The 21,213-nt window shown below is 42.8% G+C and overlaps 1 protein-coding gene across 1 annotated transcript in view; it reads left to right on the top strand.

The window, feature by feature from the left end:
- The window catches only part of GALNTL6 (polypeptide N-acetylgalactosaminyltransferase like 6), a gene marked incomplete at its 5' end in the record, with an annotated part of 168,587 nt that overhangs the window by 40,999 nt on the left and 106,375 nt on the right, over positions 1 to 21,213 (top strand). The window lies entirely within an intron of this gene.

Below are 21,213 nucleotides of genomic sequence, written 5' to 3'. Positions count from 1 at the left end.
TGGCCTCATTTTGTTTTTTCTGCCCCCTTCCTCCTCATCCCCCTTTGACCATATCTTAAAAGAGAAAGCCAGTCCTTTGCACCTGCTTTCAGGGAAGCTCCAAAAAAAAACCTTACTAGGTTTCTGTGCCCTTTCTGAAGGATACATGCCAGGCTGAGAGAGGGGGCAACAGAGGAATTCTGGGTATGCAATGTCATGGCTAACCATGACTTGACCAGGAGTTGATGGTGATGGGGTCTGAACTTAATGGGCACTACTATAGGTCTTATTCAGATGGGGTGTACTAAGCTATCCTTGTGGTAGGTTCCCATCAGCATTTTTTTATTTTGTTTCAAGGGCAAAATCCATTCCAAATTCTATTGGGCAAGCCCAGTAATCCAGTTCCAAATTGTGACTGAGCAGATGTCAGTCTTTCATGTCTGTGTGACTCTACCACTGGGCAAGTATCCTCCCTCCCAGACGCATCAGTCTGAGGCTTCCAGATACTCCCCAGATCCATGGCAGGTAGAGATGTGCGAAACAGCTATGTTTCATTTTGGTTTCAGATTTGGCAATTTCAGAGGTCAATGATTTGTTTAAGTGTTTCGGATCACTGTTCCATTTTAATTCAGCTGAATCTGTTTAGGAGTTTCAACACTGTTTTGGCACTGATTCGGAGATTCGGATTGGCCAGGGAGAGGCAGGCTCGGCTGAGCAGTTGCAGGTTCTCCCACGGCTCCTCTGGCTGTGCCTGCCTCTCCTTGAGTGGGGGGAGCCACAGGAGAAGCCCCCATGGCTGCCCTGCCCAGCCCCATCCCCCGCGTGGCCCAGCCTCCCGGCAGTTAAAAAATAAATAAATAAATAAAAAGCCCTGCTCTCACTGGCTGCAGTGGTGATTGGGACCTCTGGGCACTCATGTCAGATCTCCCCCACACAATGCAGGGCAACGAGGATGCCCCCCCCACCCAACTGGCACCCACGTGGCAGCTGCCCCATGTTGCAGGTGCAGCACGGCTCAGCAAGGTGTTGCACACTCTCTAAGAGCTGGGGCCACTGGGGATGAGCAGTGTCGGGCTCCAGCTAATGCATGGAGCTGCCCCAGCTCCCAGATAGTGTGCGGTACCCTGCCAAGCTATGCTGCACCCATGTGATGCGGCAGGTGCCAAGCCGGGGTGGGGCTGGGCAATCCCCACTGCCCCATGCTGCATGGGCGGGCTCTGCCACAAGCCCTCAGAAGCCCTGATCACCATTGCTGCAGCAGATGAGTGTGGGGCTTTTATTTTATTTTATTTTTTTAAGTGCCAGGAGGCTGGGGCTGGGCAGGTGGAGAAGCCCCCATGGCTGCTCTGCCTGGCCCCATCCCCCGCCCAGCCCCAGCCTCCCGGCACTTTAAAAGGAGGCACAGTGGCACTGTGCCAGACTGTTCCCGGGGGATTGCCGCTGAAACATTCCAAGACATCTGAAACATTTCTGTAACATTTTAGATGGTTTTGTTTAGTTTTGGAGATGTTTTAGAGCCTTCTGTTTTGTTTCGGATTCGATGTTCACACCTCCAAAACGAAACAGCTGCCGAAATCTCGCACAGCCCTAATGACTGGCATCCCACGTGCAAGCCCCAAACCCAGAGATCTTGGGGTTCAGATACCCCCTAGTCTCACTTCCTCATAGCCAAAAGGCTGAGGAGTTAGCTGAGGGAAAGCATAAAAATATTGCCCAATGTGGACTGTGTCGTGTTTTATAGTCATGCTCAGTGTTGGCTGCATTTAATCAACTTCATAGTTGATTTCCATTGCTGAGCACATGTTGCTTTTGGCTTCAGTTTAATGATAGACAATGCATTTAATGAGATTTCCTTGTATGCGATTATAAGATGAGGAGGGGAAAACCTTGTCTTGTATTTAAGTAAATACAGTAGAATACCACACATTAGATAGAAAGTTGACTGCATAAGGTCCAGTTTTTAAAAAGTTACCATATTTACTTGGCAGTATTTGCCTCCCATTAATATTTTACTGACTATGGAAATGTCGTTTTAAAAAATGACAGTGTGACCCTGCTATATTTGACTAAAGCATGTTAAGAATGGATGTTGCAGATAAGATGATTGACGGGCCTCAACTGCAGACAGATATCATCTGCCTTGTCTAATGCTTATTAAGAAATCTAGCCTCACAGTTAAATTATATTGTACAAATGTTGTATTATGGCAAAGACCACCAAAACGCTTCTTCATGGAGAAAATACTGGACTAATATCTCCATCTACTGGCTGAAAGAATAATATTTAATTAAAAAGCCACTTTAAAAGAACAGAGTTTTTAATACTGGAAGGAAAGATTTTAAGGACAAATCATTTCAAGACAAGTATTTAGGAAAACCTTATTCAAACTGATTTATCCATCCTTACTATTAAACCAGTGACCTTAAACTCATTAATCTGTATAAATTAGCCCTGGCCTCAATACAGAAAAAGTGGTTAAATTCTGATTTAGAAGAGTAGAGATTATATTTAGTGCCAGCCCAGGGATCCTGTCAGCAGAAATGCACTAATACACCCAAGAACCAGAGAAAGCCTCCAGAGGGTTCTTTCTATATTGTTCAATGGAGCTTAGAAACATCACAAGGATATAATTAGGTTCCAGGAGAATGATAAAAAGCATCTGCTCTAACAAAACGTCCAGCCAGCTGATCAATACATAATTGTATTGGTATTGGGTTCCGATGGAAATAAAATATAGTTATTTCCCAATTGCAACTTAATTAATTAAGAATAGAAACTTTTAGTAGTATAAAGTGTAATGTCATGCATTTAGAGACTATTAACAAGATTTTCTGTTGTAAGAAAGCTCAGAAGTTGGAAACAACAGAAAAAGAGAAAGACCTTGTGGTATTAGCTGATAACAGGAGGAGGATGTGGCATCAGTGTAATACAGCTGTGGCCGTTTGGGACCAGTCATTGCATTGCCAGAGAGTTGCGTTACACGGTTTGGAACACTTACTAAGGGCCAGATTCTATTTGAGATTGTCAGAGAGGGACAACTGGAATTAAACAATGATAAAGTATTAGACCTTACTAAACTAAGGAGTCAAGAGTCTCCCAGGCCAAACTGAAGCTGATAGATAGTGAAAGGTGCCTTGACACAATGGACACAATACTCCAAGAAACCTGAAGCAGAAAGAAAGAGTTCTGAGTCAGAGTCCACAAAACCTAGAGCTGAATTAAGACAAGCCATGACAATGTCTACCATTTAAAAAGATGCAATAATTGCAATGAATTATATCACTTTGCAAAAATTTGCAAGTGGCAATAGAGTGTGCACAGCATGGATTTAGAGGGTGACAACAACATCACTAGCTCTGAGGAATTCTTTATAGGAGTAATGGGATGGTGTTGATGAAGATGAATAGACTATCAGCCTGAAAGCAAATGGAGTTAATTAAGTCAGATACCAGGTGCACAATCCAGTATGTTCTCATGATATTAGTGCTGCAAGAAATGCCACAAGAAAAAGAACACTGAACAGAAAGAACTCTGAGCTTTGGAGAGGATTTTATCCCTAATAAAGGAATACATGACGTAACTGTCTGGGTAAATAACAAATTGGAAGAGATATGATATATAATAGTACTAAGAGAAAAAGTACAGTTAAAAACTTGATAACCTTCTGTTCTCATCAGCTGGATGCACATAAAGATACAAGAGAATTTATTTGTTTTAGAATTTTTAAAGCAGAATTTCTTCTCTAATAATTGTGTCCATTTTCATTTGGCAAACATTGATTTTTTTTTCTCTTCTGCTTCTAATGAAGCTTGAAATTAACATAGGTTTTTTGCTTACTTCCTTGTTTGCAACAGCATCATTGATAATATTAATGCAGCTGTAGGACTAGCATTTACCCTGACTGGTGAATGAAAGCATAAATGTTTTTAGGTAGGCACTCCAACTTGATGATTTTTCTTTCTGAATTACTTAAACCTTTCTAAAATATATCACTTTTAATTTGTCTGCCCCTAACAATGACATTTAGAAAAACATAGATTTGAGAAGACTTATTTTATAGAAGACCGAATTTGAAGCCAAAGCAATATGATAGTATCCCTTCAACTTAACTGGTGCTATATCATAGAAAATTAGGGTTGGAAAGGACCTCAGGAGGTCATCTAGTCTAACCCCCCGCTCAAAGCAGGACCATCCCCAACTAGATTATCCCAGCCACAGCTTTGTCTACTCGGGAAATGTATACTGTTAAATGTCACTAAATAAAAATCTTAAAGATGTTTAGTTTGTATGCATGTATGATAACTACAACAATGTAGAAAAAATACTGTATTTTCTTGCATAAAATATGCATGTTTTTTCCCAAAACCAGCTAGCGGAAATTGGGATATACATTATATGTGATAAATATCGATTCCCAGGAGTCCAAACATTTGGTGGAGGGGAAACAGTGGCAGCATTAATTGTCATGCACACAAATGGTCAAACATGACATGTGGCCCCAGACCTGCCATCCCCAGGCCTCAATTACTTAGCCATACTCCAAGGAAAGATCTTTTTTTTCCTTCTTGGGGCTTTCCAAAAACTGGGTGATATAGATGTTGTAAGATGTTCTCAGATGTTGTAAGAAAATACAGTGGCATAGTTATTTTATTGGAAGAATTATAATAATAGTTCATTGCTTAGAAGTCTTTGAAAGCAATGTTATTTTGACCACAGTGCATCAGGGACAAGATTTTAGTGAGGGTATTTTGCCAACTGGAGGAAATGTTAGAGTGAATACTAGTGGAGGGATGTGACATGGATATGATGTTATAAAATGTCTGTCCTTCTTGTAAATGTTGTATCTGTTTAAATAAACTTTAATAATAACAGAAGGTCACCCACCTTAGATACCTATTAGTTTCTAAGGGTGCTTGTACGCGTGAAACCATTAACATGTATACATGACGAAAATGTTACTTTGTGTGGCTCAGTGGTGTCACAGTGTACACGTGCAAGACTTTTGAGGGTTTTAAATGACTTTGCATCATTGTCAAATTTTCAAATTGAAACAAGGCAGGCGTCAACTCCCCCCTCCCCCCCAGCTGCAAGAGAGGCAGGCAGGGTCCACCAAAAAAACGATTGGGCCCCTCACCATTTTTGTCTTCAGTGGGTACCTGAAGACAGAAGCAACGAGGGGCTTGATGCCTCTTTTCGGCAGAGCCTACCCACCTCTCCCATGACCAGGGGACAAACTGCCACCAAGTTAAGTGGCCCTGAGCTGCGGGGGCTGCCCCAGTCCTTCCCTCCACAGTACTGGTGCCTCATGGGGCTGCCCAGGAGGGCTGCTAGCAGGCTGAGTGCTGCCCCAACTTGAAGGCAGTACCTGCCCTGATCCAACTCTTCCCTTAGCCAGCCGGAGCTTCCAGCACACATGCACTGTTCCCGCTGCCTGGGACCTCCTAGAAATGGGCTGGCTTGCCCCTGAGGAGGGCAAGTGGATGTGCTGGTAGCCAGAGAAGGTGGCAGAGATGGTGCCACGGGGTGAGGGAAGCTTGGGCTTGGTGGGTTTCCAGTGCCCTGTGCACCATCCTCGCCCCCTTCTCTGGGTGCCAGCAAACCCAGCCACCCTCCTTCTGCCTCCCTGCACTTGCCCCAGGCAAGCCAGCCCATTCCCAGGTGGTCTCGGGCAGAGGGGACAGTGCACAGAGTGCTGGAAGCCCTGTTGGGCTTGGGGAAGTGTTAGACCCAGCTGGGTGCTGCATCTGAGCTAGGGAAGCATCTTGCTTGCTAGCAGCCTACCCAGGTGGCCTCAGCGGGCTTTGCCACCACAGAAGGAAGGACCGGGGCCCACCGCAGCTCAGGAGCCATTCGGCTTGCCAGCAGCTTGCCCCCCCAGCCATGGGCAGGCTCCAGATCTGACCAAAAATTAAAAGGATGTGGGCCCCTTGCCATCATGTGATGGAAAAACTGAAACAGTTGCGTTCTCAGGGTTTTATTCTATATCCCACCATTTCAATTTAGGGGGCATATAATAAAACTTTGGGGAATTAAACGCCTGTCACATATACAAGGCCCCAGTGTGCCACCCTGCCTAACCTTCTGCCTGACTTCAAACAAGCACATATATCTATCTCTCTGTGTGTTGATCTTTGATATTGAGTGTTCTGTATTCTTGAGTTTATTATTGTTATTAGCTTCATGCACTGGCTTCTTGATGTTCAGTGATGTGCATGATAGATAAGTGCAGGTAAGCAAGAGAGTAATATCAGGCTTTCAGGGTCTTTTATCTATTTCTTTTAAGGAATAATCAGACCTTAAAAACTTATTTTGTTAGCAATATTCTTGTTGAAACACAGGAAAGAGGTGTGAAAATGTAGTTGTGAGCAACAACTTGAGTGGTGGCAACTCATCAGCATGTCAATGGAAATATTAGTGATTGAAGCTTTCTTTGTCAGAGTGGTTGGCCAAAACAGAACATCAGGAGAATTTCATGAGAGTTTTCCTGTCTCTACATATGACTTTCCTTATGTTTGAATTATTCAATATTATTGCCGCTACTAAATCAAATAGTCTCCTGGGATCACAATTAGCCAATCAACAATTAAAGACAGGAAGGAAGACATATCCTGATTATCTATGAATATTATCTGTGAACACTTGGAACTGGTAAAACTCTAGAGTACTGCAAGCCAAGACTGGGAGACTCTACAGTTGAAATGCTGGTCTCATTGAACTTAGTGACAAAGCTCCCATTGGCTCTAATGCAACCAAAATTAAAGCCTAAGAGATGCAGGAATCAGCTAAACAACAGCTTTTCCCTGTTTCACATTTGATTCTTGGAGACATTTCAGAAACACCTCTCTCTGAATTTTCTTAGTTCTTCAGTTATTTTTTCCAGCTTTGCCTTCATTTGGAAATAGTAATTAGTTCTGCCCAGTGATGACTGAATTATGGTTTCTGTGATCTTCTACCTGGTTGGTCTTTGTTTGTTCCATAAGTCCAGCCACTTAAATGGCAGTGGGAGGGAAGCAGGAAAGGGAAGTTACATATCTGCCTTCAACTTTTACTAAAGTATGGGTGTTTTTTTCAGTGCAGTACAGAACACATACATTTTCACTTTTGGTCTCTCATAGATTTTTTCCTATGTGGTTTTACCCCAGATGTGTATATCTTCAGCAGTACATTTTTTTCAATTTTTCAAGATTTTAAACCCGATTGCTGTAGTAAAGATAGCACTGAGGCCTAGGGCTTGGAAATTAACCACTGTTGAGCTACTTACTGAACAGACCCTTTAATACTTAAAGAAAGCCTTCTTATCCCCCACTACTTCCTTTCCAGATTTGCTTCTTAAGAGCACAGTTGGGACAGGGACAATGGTCATAGTTGAAGTTGAAGTTGTAATTATTGTGCTCTGGAATTTTAAAGACAACATGGTTCCATTTCTATTATACTTTAGACACCAATTTCCATTAGAGACACCAAGTTAATTCAAGGTATTTCATAACTGAAGTCTTCCTGGGGTCCGGTAGCCTGGTAGCCATATTTTAGCCCTACCCCCATCTAAGATATGCTGAGAAATCAGGGACATATGTAAACCATGCCTTTTCTACAGCTAAAAGACGCTTGACAGGAATCATGCAATCATAGAGACCTAGGGCTGGAAGAGACTTCAAGAGGTCATCTAGGCTGTGTACATACATTCAGATAACCTGGGAGAATTTTCCCAGGTTTTTTCTAGTGGTAGAAAAACTTACCTGGAGTACAGACATTTGAGCACTGAGGCCCTGAAAACTAGAGAGTCTGCAGTGCTGCCACTGTGCAGCTTGGCTGGGGGAGGGATGGGACTATGCACACATCTCTGCTCTGCAGGCTCCCTCTATCTGCCTGGCAACAGAGGGTAGCAGTGCATAGGGCATCCCTGATTGGCCACCCAGATGGCCCATGATCAGCCTGTGCTGTCAGCATGTACAGACATTCACTCTCCTTGGAGAAACTCTCCTGGAAGTGATTTAACCCTGGATGTGCCCAGGCTATTTTTCTCTCGGATTGGCCATTTTTACAGCCTAAACATCTATACACTCGTAGTTTTTCTGGGGAGAGCAGCAAGACTCACAGGAGAAACTGGATGTCTGTACAAAGCGTTAGTCGAATCCCTGCCTAAAGAAACATTACTACTGGTCTTTCCTAACATTATGTCATATCGACCCACTGTCTTTGATTACAGTGTCATATTTTTATTTTTGTAATGGTTTGGTGGCTGATGGCAAGATGAGTATCTGAGCCAATCTCTGAGAAACCCTGGGCACAATTTGTGCCAGTTTTGTATCTGGATGGAAATAAATCTATAGATTCATAGATGGTAGGGTCAGAAGGGACATCAGTGTATCATATAGTCTGACCCCCTGCCCTGGGCAGGAGAGAGTGCTGGGGTCAGATGACCCCAGCCAAGTGCCTGACTAGCCTCCTCTTAAAGACCCACAAGGTATGGGAGAGAACCACCTCCCTTGGAAGCCCACTCCACATTTTGACAACCCTTGCCGTAAAGAAGTTCTTTCTGATGTCTAACCTAAATCTGCTCTCCCTCAGTTTGTGGTCATTGTTCCTAGTGACTCCAAGGAGTGTCCTGGTAAACAAAGCATCCCCTATTCCTTGCTGCCCCACCTTGATGAATTTGTAGGTGGCCACAAGATCCCCTCTCAACCTTCTCTTGCAGAGGCTGAAGAGATCCAGGGTCCTCAATCTGTCCTCATAGGGCTTTGCCCACAGGCCCCCAACTATACAAGTGGCCCTCCTCTGAACCCTCTCGAGGTTGTCCACATCCCTCTTGAAGTGTGGTGCCCAAAACTCGACATGGTACTCCAACTGCAGTCTGACCAGTGCTGCATAAAAGGGAAGTATCACCTCCTTGGCTAATGCATGATAAAGTGCGGTTAGCTTTACTGATCACTTTGTCACATTGACGACTCTTGTTCATCTTGGAGTCAACAGTGACTCCAAGATCCCTTTCCACTGTCGTACTTCTGAGAAGGTCCTCCCCCAGCCTGTAAGCGTGCTGGTGATTCCATCTTCCTAGGTGTAGTACCTTGCATTTATCCTTATTGAACTGCATCCTATTCTGTTCCGCCCACTTTTCCAACCTGTCCAAATCCACCTGCATTTGTGTTAACTTTACCCCTCTGGTATGTTAACTTTACCCCATAATTTGGTATCATCAGCAAATTTGGACAGAGTGCTTTCTACACCCTCATCCAAGTCACTGATGAAGACATTGAACAGAACCGGTCCAAGGACCAAGCCTTGTGGGACTCCACTGCCCATCTCTTTCCAGGTTGATACCAACCCATCCATCACCACACTCTGAATGCAACCCTTAAGCCAGTTTGTCACCCACCTGACTGTGTAATCATCTACATCACAGCCTGTCAGTCTGTTTACGAGAACAGAACGAGAAATCGTATTGAAGGCTTTCTTAAAATCCAAGTAGATGACATCCACCTTGATTCCTGCACCTAGGCATTTTGTGACCTGGTCATAAAAAGAAACAAGGTTAGTCAGGCAGGTTCTACCTGCTATGAATCTGTGCTGGTTGCCCTTTAGCATTACTTTCCCCACTGGACTCTCACAAATGTGATCCTTAATAATTTTTTCAAGGATTTTCTTGAGGATAGAGGTGAGACGAACCAATCTATAGTTACCCGGATCCTCCTTCCTCCCCTTCTTGAAAATAGGGACCACATAGGCCCTTTTCCAGTCCTCTGGGACCTGACCTGAGTGCCAAGAGTGCTCAAACAGCCATGCCAGTGGCTCTGTTATGACACTGGCCAATTCCTTCAGCACCATTAGATGAAGATCATCCATGCCTGCTGACTTAAACATATCCAGCTCCTCCAAGTGTCCCTTTACTAAGTCAGTGATAACAGTTAGTGGGCTGGTTTCCCCTTTATGCCTGTCTAGGATGCATTTGCGAGCTTTGTCCAGATCTGAGTTCAGGAATGTCTTGTAGGGAGCCTATGCTACCCTGCACCTTCTTTTTGCTCCCTGTATACCTGAAGAAGGATTTTTTCTTGTCTTTAATTTTCATTGCCAGCCTAAGTTCTGTTTCAGCTTTGGCCTTTCTGACTGCCTCCCTGCAAGTACAGACCAAGTGGGTATACTCCGCCTTGGTATCTACCCTGTTTTCACAGCCTATATGCTTCTTTTTTAGCCCCTAGGCTTTCCCAGACTTCCCTGTTCAGGCAAGAGGGTTTCTTGGCCCTTTATCCCCTTTCCTGTGCAAAGGATTGCTCCCTTTAGGAACAACCACCCTTCCTGGACTCCTATCTCACCAATTCTCCTATTCTTCAGTGCCTCACTAACTATTCTCCTGAGCACACTGAAGTTAGCCTTTCTGAAGTCAAGCACTTCCTCCCTACTGGTTATCTTTCCCACCCTATGCTGGATAGTGAATTCAGTCAGGTGATGGTCACTGTCCTCTAGCTTACCTTGAGTCAGTAAATCCCCCACCAAATCATCCCCTGTAGTCAGGACCAAGTCCAGTAAGGTATTTCCCCTCGTGGGACTGTATACCTTCTGTGTTAGGTGAAGGTCCTGTATGAGGGTTAAGATCCTATGCAGTTGGATCTAGCTGACTGCTCCTCCCAGCAGATGTCCAGGTAGTTTAGGTCAGCCATGACAACCACATCCCTTGACCGTATGGCCTCCAAGAGCTGCCTGGAGAATTCCAGGTCCAACTCTTTCTGATGTGGCGGCCTGTAGTAGACCCCCACTAGTAGACCTTCCCTTTTCCCCCCAACCCCCTTGCAGTCTGACCCACAGTACCTCAATTTGCCCCTCCTCTGATCCCATCTTGATGATGGAAGATGTATATTGCTCCTTCACATAGAAAGCAACACCTCCCCCTTTTCTTCCTACTCTGTCTCATCTGTACAGCCTATAGCCCTCAATTTTTACTGCCCAATCGTGGGTAGGGTCCCAACAAGTTTCAATTAGCCCAACTAAATCGAAGTTCCTGTTTGCCAGCAGGAGTGCAAGTTCCTCCTGTTTGTTCCCCATGCTCCTAGCATTAGTGTGGAGACATTTGAGCCCCCCAATAGGTGTCCTTGGTGCCCCCCTGTCCTGAAACCCATTGGGCCCCTTAATACTTACGTGGGTTGTTCCAGCCCATGGCTCATGGTTTGTTGATCCTAGGTTCACACTGTTGTCTGCTTCCTCACAACGAACTTAGTCTATGGAATTTCTTTTGCTTGTTTAATTTCGTGGATCTGCCTTTTGGTCTATTTGTTCTTTCATAAAAAGCTTTGGAGGGTGCTCTTATTTAAAAGCTTATCTGGGTTTCACATATATTAATAAGGTTATCATCACAACCTCCCTGTGAGGCAGAGAAATATTTGTACTTTATCAATGTAAGACTAAGGCACAAAGAAAGTAACTTGCTCAGAAGATGTGTTGCAGAGCTGGTGAGTATCTATATCTCATAATTCCCAGTCCAGTGCTACAACACAAGAGCATCCTCCCTTCCTAGGCAGTGGTTTTGAGCAGTTATAGTCTCACAGGGTGTGTAATCACCACCACATGTAGGGCCTGCATGATGGAGATAGTGTTTCCTCCTGTCAGATATTAATCTGAAAGCTTTGCACCACTTCTTCATGCTGAGATTATCTTCTGGTAAAACATTTACTACTGTGCTATTTGCTGCCCCTTTCTTTAAATTTGGCATTTGTTATAGTTTATCTCAGATCATATTTCATGGGACATAAAACAGTAACGTTGCTAAATTCAAACACAAGTAACAGGGAGCTGTCCTCATCTAAATTTATATCATCTGAGCCTCCATATCCTATACTCTCCAACCCTGAGGTCTCTGTACTATATCTTATTAATTATGATAATTAGCCTTTTAGCACATTAAATATTTAGTATCTTCCTTTTTTTTCCCCCACCAATCAGTTCTCTTGGTAGTAGTGTTAGGCAAGTAATACAAAAATAAAACCCACAATGTTTGATTATTTTTTTCAAGGGAATGCATATCAAACATGCTAATCCTCTTTTTTTTTTTCAATTGATGCCTGTATTGCTTAATTTTACTGACCAAATAGGCATGGTAATGATGCATAAAATTTACATGCTAAAACATCCTTATAAACAATAGCATAACAATGGGTGCATGAGTGGAGCACAAACCACAAGCACTGTCTAAGCTGAAAAGGGCATTGGAACAGAGCTGAGGGAGCACATCCATCCTTCTGTTCCTCCTCATGTTGCACCTTCCCTGCAGGGCTCCATTCCAGCTCTGGTAGTAGAGGGCATGGAAGCAATGGCAGTACATGGTGGAGGAAGAGCAGCAGAGGCATGCTTCTGCTGGAGGAGATGTCACACCCTTTTTTGCCACTAAAACTGGTGGCTTTTTGGCTGTTCATCATGAATGTTGGCAGAAAAGAAGAAAGTAAAATCTCCCCCAACAGCAGCAAACCTCCAGCCACTGTTCCTGTGGAACTGCCACTGAAGGTGCAGGGCATGGGGGGCACAGTACTGCCCAATTATGCCTCTGTTTACAAAGCAAATTTTAAGTTCCTGCACATTGATTCTGCAAACAGACACAATGCTGTATCATGCACTTTATTTGGCTATTCACAGGGAGTGCAGCTCAGAATTTAAATATGTACTATCAGTCCAATAGAGAGTAATTAAAAGAGATTAACTGAATAATTTCAAATAACAGAGATGCTCAAGAAAATGTTCTTGAAGGTATTTCATGAGAGGCAAAGTTCAACAAACAAATTAATTGTGAATTACATAGATTGTTCTTTTGATAAATTGCATTCCTTGGCAGCCTTCTGTCAATCCACAACACTGTCATCTGTGCAGAACCAGACTAAAGTCAATGAAGCTCAGCCTGGATACAGCAGTATTGCTTGCTGCAATGAACTGAAGGATAAGGTTGGATTAATATAGTTCATGCTTATAGCCCCTTTACCGAGAGGAATACTGTCCCACAGTTCCATAGAAATACATTACTTTTGGCATTAAACATACAAATTCAGCATATTAGTATTCCAATGCTAATTAAAACATAGCAAACATTGGAAGTTCACCTAGGTGGTCTTAATTAAAGCCTTTGACTGAAAGTCTATTGCAGTAATACTTTAAAATCTCCTCTTCTGTATTCCCATAATGAAGAATCTGCATTCTTTTTTAATCAAGCCTAAAGCATATAATTGAGTTTCTATTAAAAATTACTCCTCTTCTGTAGAGAGGGTCAGAATAATGTCCCAATAGCACCAGGCATCATCCCTGAGGCATAAATTTAATATTACTTGCATAAAAATTAAATGATGCATTGTAGATGTTCTCTTCTACAGTATCCCAACATTCACCATTCATATGAACTACAATCAAACTTGTGAGTCTCTGGGCAACAATTATACTTTACCTTCTAGCCTTCCCCAACTTCGTGATCCATGAGTCATAATAAAAGTAGAAAGTGAATCATTCTGCTATGTTATATATGAGTCCATCCTCCTATTCTTTAATGTTTTATTATGTCATTGCAAAAAATCCATTTGCTTCTGACATATTCTTTTGTTATGAAGTCTTTATGACCATGAAAAATCTGAAGTACTATAGTACCTCCTAAATCTCAGGAACTAATTGATCTCTTTTACAATATACATTGCAAACCAGAGCATGTATTAATTAAACCTTCTAAAATGTAATGGCACAGATTTTTATTGGTCTTTTGGTGTATCTCATTTATTGTTTTACCCATTTCCTGAGTGAAAGTGATATTTGGATTAGTGTAATTTTCTCCAAAGCCAATATGTAATAAACAGGATTCATTACAACTGAGTGGAGGGAGGAGTACTTTTTCAAAAAGTTGTATCTGTGCTGCCCATTTCATGTACTCAATGAATATAATATTAGAAAGTAAGTGCAAACTAGCATAGATGTAAGCAGTCCATTTCTAACTCAGTAAGCATAGTCAGTTTGGATGAATCAGTAATGTACAAAGATCATAGGAAAGTAGCACTGGAAGGGACCGCACAAGATCATCTAGTCCAGTCCCCTGCTCAAGGCAGGGTCATCCATGATTATGGGCCTTGTTATACCTTACACTATGAATCGCACAAATGTCGATGGATGTTAGTGCTAGCTTGGAGTTTGGAGCAGTCACACCCTTAATCTAAAAACCTTCTCTGACTGTTCCCCACCTGCACAGCTGTGACTTGCCACTAGAGGCCTGATAAGCAGCACCTGGACTATGAGCTATAGCTGTGAGTTGCCACTAGAGACCTGGTAAGCCAGGACAGACTTCTGTCCCTATTCTATGTGTGGGGCTGTGAGAGATCCTGGGATACTGGAGGATTTCAACTTGGGTGGCATATCTGTGGGGAATGGCCACACCTTAATGGAACAGGACTTGAGTAGTGTGGAACAGAAATAATCCTGCCTTAGAGTGGCATAACTTTGAGCTGCATAACAAGTGCTTAAAACCATTGTAAATTGTTAGTGTGCAGACAATCCAGGAGTTAAGAGCTCCAGGAGTCACCCAAAATTGCTGTGTTACAAGGCCCTAAATCATCCAGTCAAATGTCTGTCTACTCTGCTCTTGAAAACTTCCAAGGGTAAAGAATCCAGTTTTTCTAGTTAGTCTCTTCCAATGCTTGACCACCCTCGTAGTCAGAAAGTTCCTCCTATTTTCCAAATTTCCCCTGCTGAAACTTGAGGCCATTGCTTGTAGTCTGGTCCTTTACAGTGATAGAGAAAAGCCTACTTCCATCCTCTTCGTGATTGTGCTTCAGGTATTTGAAGGCCCCTCCCCGCCGCCAGTCTTCTCTTCTCCATATTAAATAACCCTAGTTCTTCAACCCTTTCTTCATAAGTCATGAGGCGCCTAATAATTTTTGTTGTTCTGTGTTGGACCCTTTCCAAGCTGTTCAATTCCTTCCTGAAGTGTGGGGTCCAGAACTGGACACTATCCAGGTGAGACCTCACTAGTGATGAATAGGGTGGAAGAATCACTTCCCTTGATTTGCATTCCTGGTAATACAACCTAGGCTTTTTTCCCAACAAGAGCATTCTGTTGGCTCATATTCAGCTACTATAACCCCCAGGTCCTTCTCTGCAGCCTAGCCACTTACTCCCAAATTTGTATGTGTGCACGCAATTTTTCCATCCCAAGTGCAGGACATTGCACTTGCCCTTGTTGAATCTCAGCTGATTGATTTTGGACTGTTTTTCCAGTCTATCTAGCTCATTCTGGATCTTAGCCCTACGTTCACAAACCCAGTCTCTCTCTTCCAGCTTCTCAGTTCAATGTCTACTATGCAAATCCACCCAGCTTGGTGTTGTCCTCAAATTTGCTAAGCATCCACACCATTTTATGTCCTAATCATTGATGAAGATATTAAACAATACTGGACCCAGGACAGGCCCCTGAGGAACCCCACTTGATACCTCTTCCCAACTAGATGTTGAGCCGCTGATGATTATTCATTGGGCATGTCTACACAGTATGCTACAGTGCCATAGTGATGTGCTACAGTGCTGTAGCATCCGTGGCAGAAACCGTGATGCCACTGCCATGTCGCCATAGCAATTCACTCCCTTGTTATAGTGCGCTGGTACAGTTATGTAGCAGCCAAAAGTAACTGTGCGTGGCAGCATGGCACAGTATGCTATTACTGTGCTGTCTTTTAGTGCTTCCAAGAGGAAGTACTAAATGATGGCACAGTAACAAAGGTGCTGTATGGCCATGTGTAGACGCTCTCATTGAGTATGATTGTCCAATATTATGTATCCACCTAGTACTTTTATCTAGTCTATTTCCTTAATTTGTTAATGAGAATGTAGTGGGAGATACTGTCAAAAGCCTTTCTAAAGTCGAGGTATATCACATACACTGCTCACTTCCTATCCACAGACCTTACTGCAAATATCATAAAAGCACAGTCAGTGTTCAGGCTTCTACGTTCACTGGTAATGGTGCAAGGTGACTGTGGAATTATTCTGCAGTGTTTTAGAAAATCTTCATTTTAGAGGTTATCTAAATCATGGTAACAATGCCCTGCTTTCTTAGATTCATAGATTCATAGATTCTAGGGTCGGAAGGGACCTCAATAGATCATCGAGTCCGACCCCCTGCATAGGCAAGAAAGAGTGCTGGGTCTAGATGACCCCAGCTAGATGCCTATCTAACCTCCTCTTGAAGACCCCCAGGGTAGGGGAGAGCACCACCTCCCTTGGGAGCCCATTCCAGACCTTGGCCACTCTAACTGTGAAGAAGTTCTTCCTAATGTCTAGTCTAAATCTGCTCTCTGCTAGCTTGTGGCCATTATTTCTTGTAACCCCCGGGGGCGCCTTGGTGAATAAAACCTCACCACTTCCCTTCTGTGCTCCCGTGATGAACTTATAGGCAGCCACAAGGTTGCCTCTCAACCTTCTCTTGTGGAGGCTGAAGAGGTCCAGGTGCCCCAGTCTCTCCTCATAGGGCTTGTATTTAATACATTTTACAATTTAATACATATTCAATAACCCTTGTATTTAATTGAGTACAGGGGTACAGCTTTGGTGATATACAAAAACAATGAGAGGAAAGAAGGATATAGGAGATAGGGTGACTGTGATAGTGGCTATGTTCAAAACTTCATTGGATTTTTTATTTCTTTGCCCTTAGATAGATATAATTCTTAATTGAATATACTGTGATACCTGGTAATGTTTTTCAAACATTTATGAAAGAATTGGATGCTTGAACATTTTTCCTATGTGTGGCATTCGGGCAGAATTCTATTTCACCTAGTGGATGACCAAAGCGCACCTTGAGACTAATTTGAGACTAACTAGGTGCAGCTACACAAGATGCTATGTCACTGTAGCAATGAGCTTTGTCGCTGTAGCTCATTCCTACACCAACAAAGTATCAGTGGGATGAACCATGATGCCAATATTACTGCACAGTAGCAATAAGCTAGCGTGGAGAAAAACCTGTGTGGTGTTGGGACTACACAGTAATGCCGGTTACTGCACAGTCATTTAGTACTTGCTTAGGCAAGTACTAAATGATTGCACAGTAATAACTGAGCAGTCCAATGCACATGTAGATATGCCCTCTATATAGAAGCAATTCTTATATTCACCTTTGGGCACATAAGCAACAATTATAGGAACAGGATCACTCTCTAGAGATGTGCAGACATCTTCCCACTTCTAAAATGAGGGGTAATTATTTGCTAAGGGTGGCAGAGCTCCATGTGGGCTACACAAGCTTTTTGAGAAGCTGAGTAAATCTTTAGGCAGTTATTCCACACCATTCCTAGCAACAGCTGAGCTCTCTTCTTTGTAGCCAGATTGGATACCACTACACAAGTCTATTGGGTGTTCATTAAAGAGAATTCTATTGCTTTCTTTGCTTTTTTTTTTTTCTCTTAGAGAGAGAACAGTTGTGATATTTATTAGTGACCTTCACTTTTGTCCTTTCTTATAGCTGTTACTGCTAGAAAGAAAAGAGAGAAAACACTTCAGAGCTTGGAACAGGCCCTAGTTCTCAGTGAGGGTGCTACTATAATGTTTATGTTTCACATAAGGTCACATAAGGTTGCCATAATAATTTCAAGTGTCAAAAGTTAGTACAAGAGCTGCACAAAAGACATCCTAATTTTTAGGTAGGGGATGAACAGGGAGATTGTCGTTGACCTTACATAATCTTGTAGAAACAATACATGAGTAGCTTAGGCTGCATTTAGTATACAGGATTGCCAGTAAGCTAACATTATTCAGTGGGGGAAAAAAAATATTTTATCAAAACGTCAGTGTTATACAATTGACATAATCCTTATCTAACATCTTGATTTTGAGACTGTTTACATCCCAGTTCTTCCAGTGGTTCTACAATCCTCCTAATACCTGAAGAATTCATTCTCTGTATTGATCTCCTGTATGGAGCTGATTTGAGATAGAACCCAGCCAGAAACTAGAAATTTCTTTTTCTTCTTTTCAGTTTGTTTTATAGAAACAAACAGTCTTATAGCAGTTAATTCAAAGTTTGGAAATGCCATAAGTAGTTTACCTTTATAATGCTGTAGGTGATTGGCTTTTACAGCTGTCTGTGGGGCTAGGGACAGACATTACATATAAACTGGTTTAAGTGATCAGAAACTGGTTTAAACCTGTAACAGAACAGATGTTCAGTGCATATAAACCAGTTTGAAAATGGCTGAAACCAGTTTGAGATAAACCTGGTTGAATGTAGTATCAGATTTAACTGATTTGGCTCAAACCAGTTTATGCAGTGTCTGTCCCAGACCCCTTTCTGGTTTAAGATTTCATAGATTTCATAGACATTAGTGCTGGAGGGACCTCAGAAGATCATCGAGTCCAGCCCCCTGTCCCAGGGGCAGGAAGTCAGCTGGGGTCAAAGGATCCCAGCAAGATAAACGTCCAAATGTGTCTTAAAGGAGTCCAAAGTAGGTGCTTGCACCACCTGACTCTAAAGTTAAACCAGACACCCACCCCACAGCATCCCAGCATGCTCTCTGGACTGGGCAGGGCTCTCTGCTTCACAGCAGGGCTGGTCCCTCCCCTCTGCTTCCTTGTTGGAGCTCAGCAGAGACTGCAGGCTGCTACCCACCACTTGCCTGCTAAGCAGGAATTCCTCCCTCCCCTTTGCCCTGCTGAGACCTGTCTGTGTATTAGCTAGCAGAACACATGCTGAATATGGTTCATGCTGTGGCAGCTGGGACAAAGACAGAATCAACAGGTAGCTGGAAATGTCCCTCTGTTGTTTTCTTAATGGTGTGATAAACACTGAGTATGGAGTGATAAACACTGTATTATCAATTCCTTGGTGGGTTGGTTGGGGGGGAACCCCTCCCTAGTCAAAGAGTCCTGCTGGGGCTTGGCCACACCCCCTCCCCTCAGCTCAGGACTGTGGAAGGGAAGGGAGGGCTGCTCTAGCACCTCCCAGCTTCTAGCCTGAGCCACTGCAGGCATGTGCTTTTATGTCTGGGATGTCTGTGTGGTTACAAACTGATTTAGCCTAACCAGGTTATACTAACCTGCAAAGATTGCATCAATTCAGGCTCAGGCTTTTTGAATGTCTGTCCCTAGCCTGGGAGATTAAGTGAGTCTGATCTGCAGCACATGCATGGGGTGAGTGCATGAAGGAGTACAGGCAGACAAGGTTCTTTGGGTAAATGTGATATCTTTTATTAGACCAAATGAATAGTTGGAAAAGTTGTTCTTTACAAGGTTTCAGGCACAAACACCCTTCTTCAGGTATAGGAAATGTTAATGGTTCTGTTATGGGGTGTAGTTATTGTGGGAGTGGTGATGTGTTGACAGGTACACATTATAACCTGCCTGACATCCAGTGACCCCAGGTAGCCTCTCTACCTTTTACCAGCTACATTTTATCATCAGGCCAACATTCCCCTCTTTCCACCCCCACCCCCCACCTGTCTCTCACTTATTAACTCCCATTCCCTCTGATCTTCCCTATCATGCATTTGTATTTTCACAGACCTGCATTTTGTATATTGGCTTAAGCTTCTATTCTTCCCAGGAGAGTACTCAAACACCTTCAATATAAGTTACATTCTCTACATTGCTATAGAAACTATAAGACCAGAATTATAGTTATAATCATTGCTATAAGACCAAAAGGGAAAGCTCCTCAGTTCTACAGGAATTTAACCAGCTGGGGATTTTTTAACCTCCCAGTTTGTTTCTTAGCAATGGGCCCCATTGCTTGAAAGTTAATCTTTATCTGTATCCACCCCTAGAAATCCAGAAAGCTCTTCAATCAGGAAAACAGCCATCATTTTGCCTCTTGAACAAATATTTTGAGGTAGGAGGACAGTGAGAGGGGCCAGTAATATAAAGCTGTGATGGAGAGTATACAGAAGAAAATCTGGGCATAGATTATATTGAAGGAGGCTGATTAAAAGATGATATATTCATCTGAATGTCAGTTCAATCATGCCACTGTGTGTAGGATTTTTAAAATTTATCCTGCAGGTCTGATGTTGGGATCCAGTCATGTTGGATTGTTGTTTGTTTTACTCTGAAAACTGCCTTTTCTTGCATAAGAATGGTCTTTAGTGATTTATTAAACTCTTTAACAATCTCAAGCAATATAATTTAATAATTGATGCAGGGAGAAGGAGCTTTCCTGAGCCACTGAAGTCCTTTATACAGGTGGATGTCTCCTATGGAGATAAAAACAGCATAGCAATTAAACCTTCTGTGTTGAAGCCAGCCTATCAAGCTAGCAAGAACTTGAAAAATTGTATTTTAAAAAAGATTATTTTTAAGATTAAGAATTAAAATTTTGGTTTGGAGTACCAAACTGTTTTCAAGGCGTATGGTGGTACATGTGAGAAATGGCAATTCAAAGTATTATTTAAATGTGGTTTCCTACACAAAATGCCATTAGCTCTAAAAACATTTTTTTTAGTACTTTAGATCAAGATTTTGGCATTTGATGTCCAGTAATCCCTTGCTTCAAAGTTCTGATGGTCACAGGCTGGAGCCAAAAAAAATCTCTCCTCTTCCCCCAAGTTTACTGAACTTGTTCAGTTTAGTTTTCATCAACTTCTAAGGCTAGGGACAGACATTCAAAAAGCCTGAGCCTGAATTGATTCAAACTTTACAGGTTAGTCTAACTTGGCTGGGCTGAACTGGTTTGTAACCAGGAAGACATTCTCTCTGGACTAAGGAAATTTAGTCACTGCCTGCAGTGACTCTGGTTAGGCCCTTCCCTTCTAGTGCTGAGTTGAGGGGGAGCATGGCCAGGCCCCAGCAGGACACTATGATTAGGGAAAGGTCGCCCCACTCCAGAGCAGCCCAGCAAAGAATGTTTATCGCCCCTAACTCAGTGTTTATCATTTCATTAAGAAAACAACAGAGGGGACATTCATAGATTCATAGATTGTTAGGGGCTAGAAGGGACCCCACAAAATCATCAGGTCCAGCCCCCCTGAGCTAGGCAGGAAAGACAACTGGGGTCAGGTGACCCCAGCGAGAGGACCATCCAATTTCCTCTTGAAGATTTCCAGGATAGGTGATTGCACCACCTCTGGTGGTGTCAGGTTTGACCTAGAAACCACTACACAAAACCCAAGCAAAAGTCTCTGTTATGTAACTAATGCCCATCTGCAATGATAAGGAGGAGACAGTCTTAGATAAAGGAGGCTTGAAAACAAAAGCAGAATCAGAGGACTAGGGCAAAGAGCTAATTTAAATACTAAAAATCAC

This window comes from Alligator sinensis, unplaced genomic scaffold (assembly GCF_000455745.1).
Source record: "Alligator sinensis unplaced genomic scaffold, ASM45574v1 scaffold211_1, whole genome shotgun sequence".
Taxonomy (NCBI): Eukaryota; Metazoa; Chordata; order Crocodylia; family Alligatoridae; genus Alligator; species Alligator sinensis.
The sequence above is the reverse complement of the archived record's forward strand: the minus strand, read 5'-3'. Positions and strand labels throughout refer to the sequence as shown.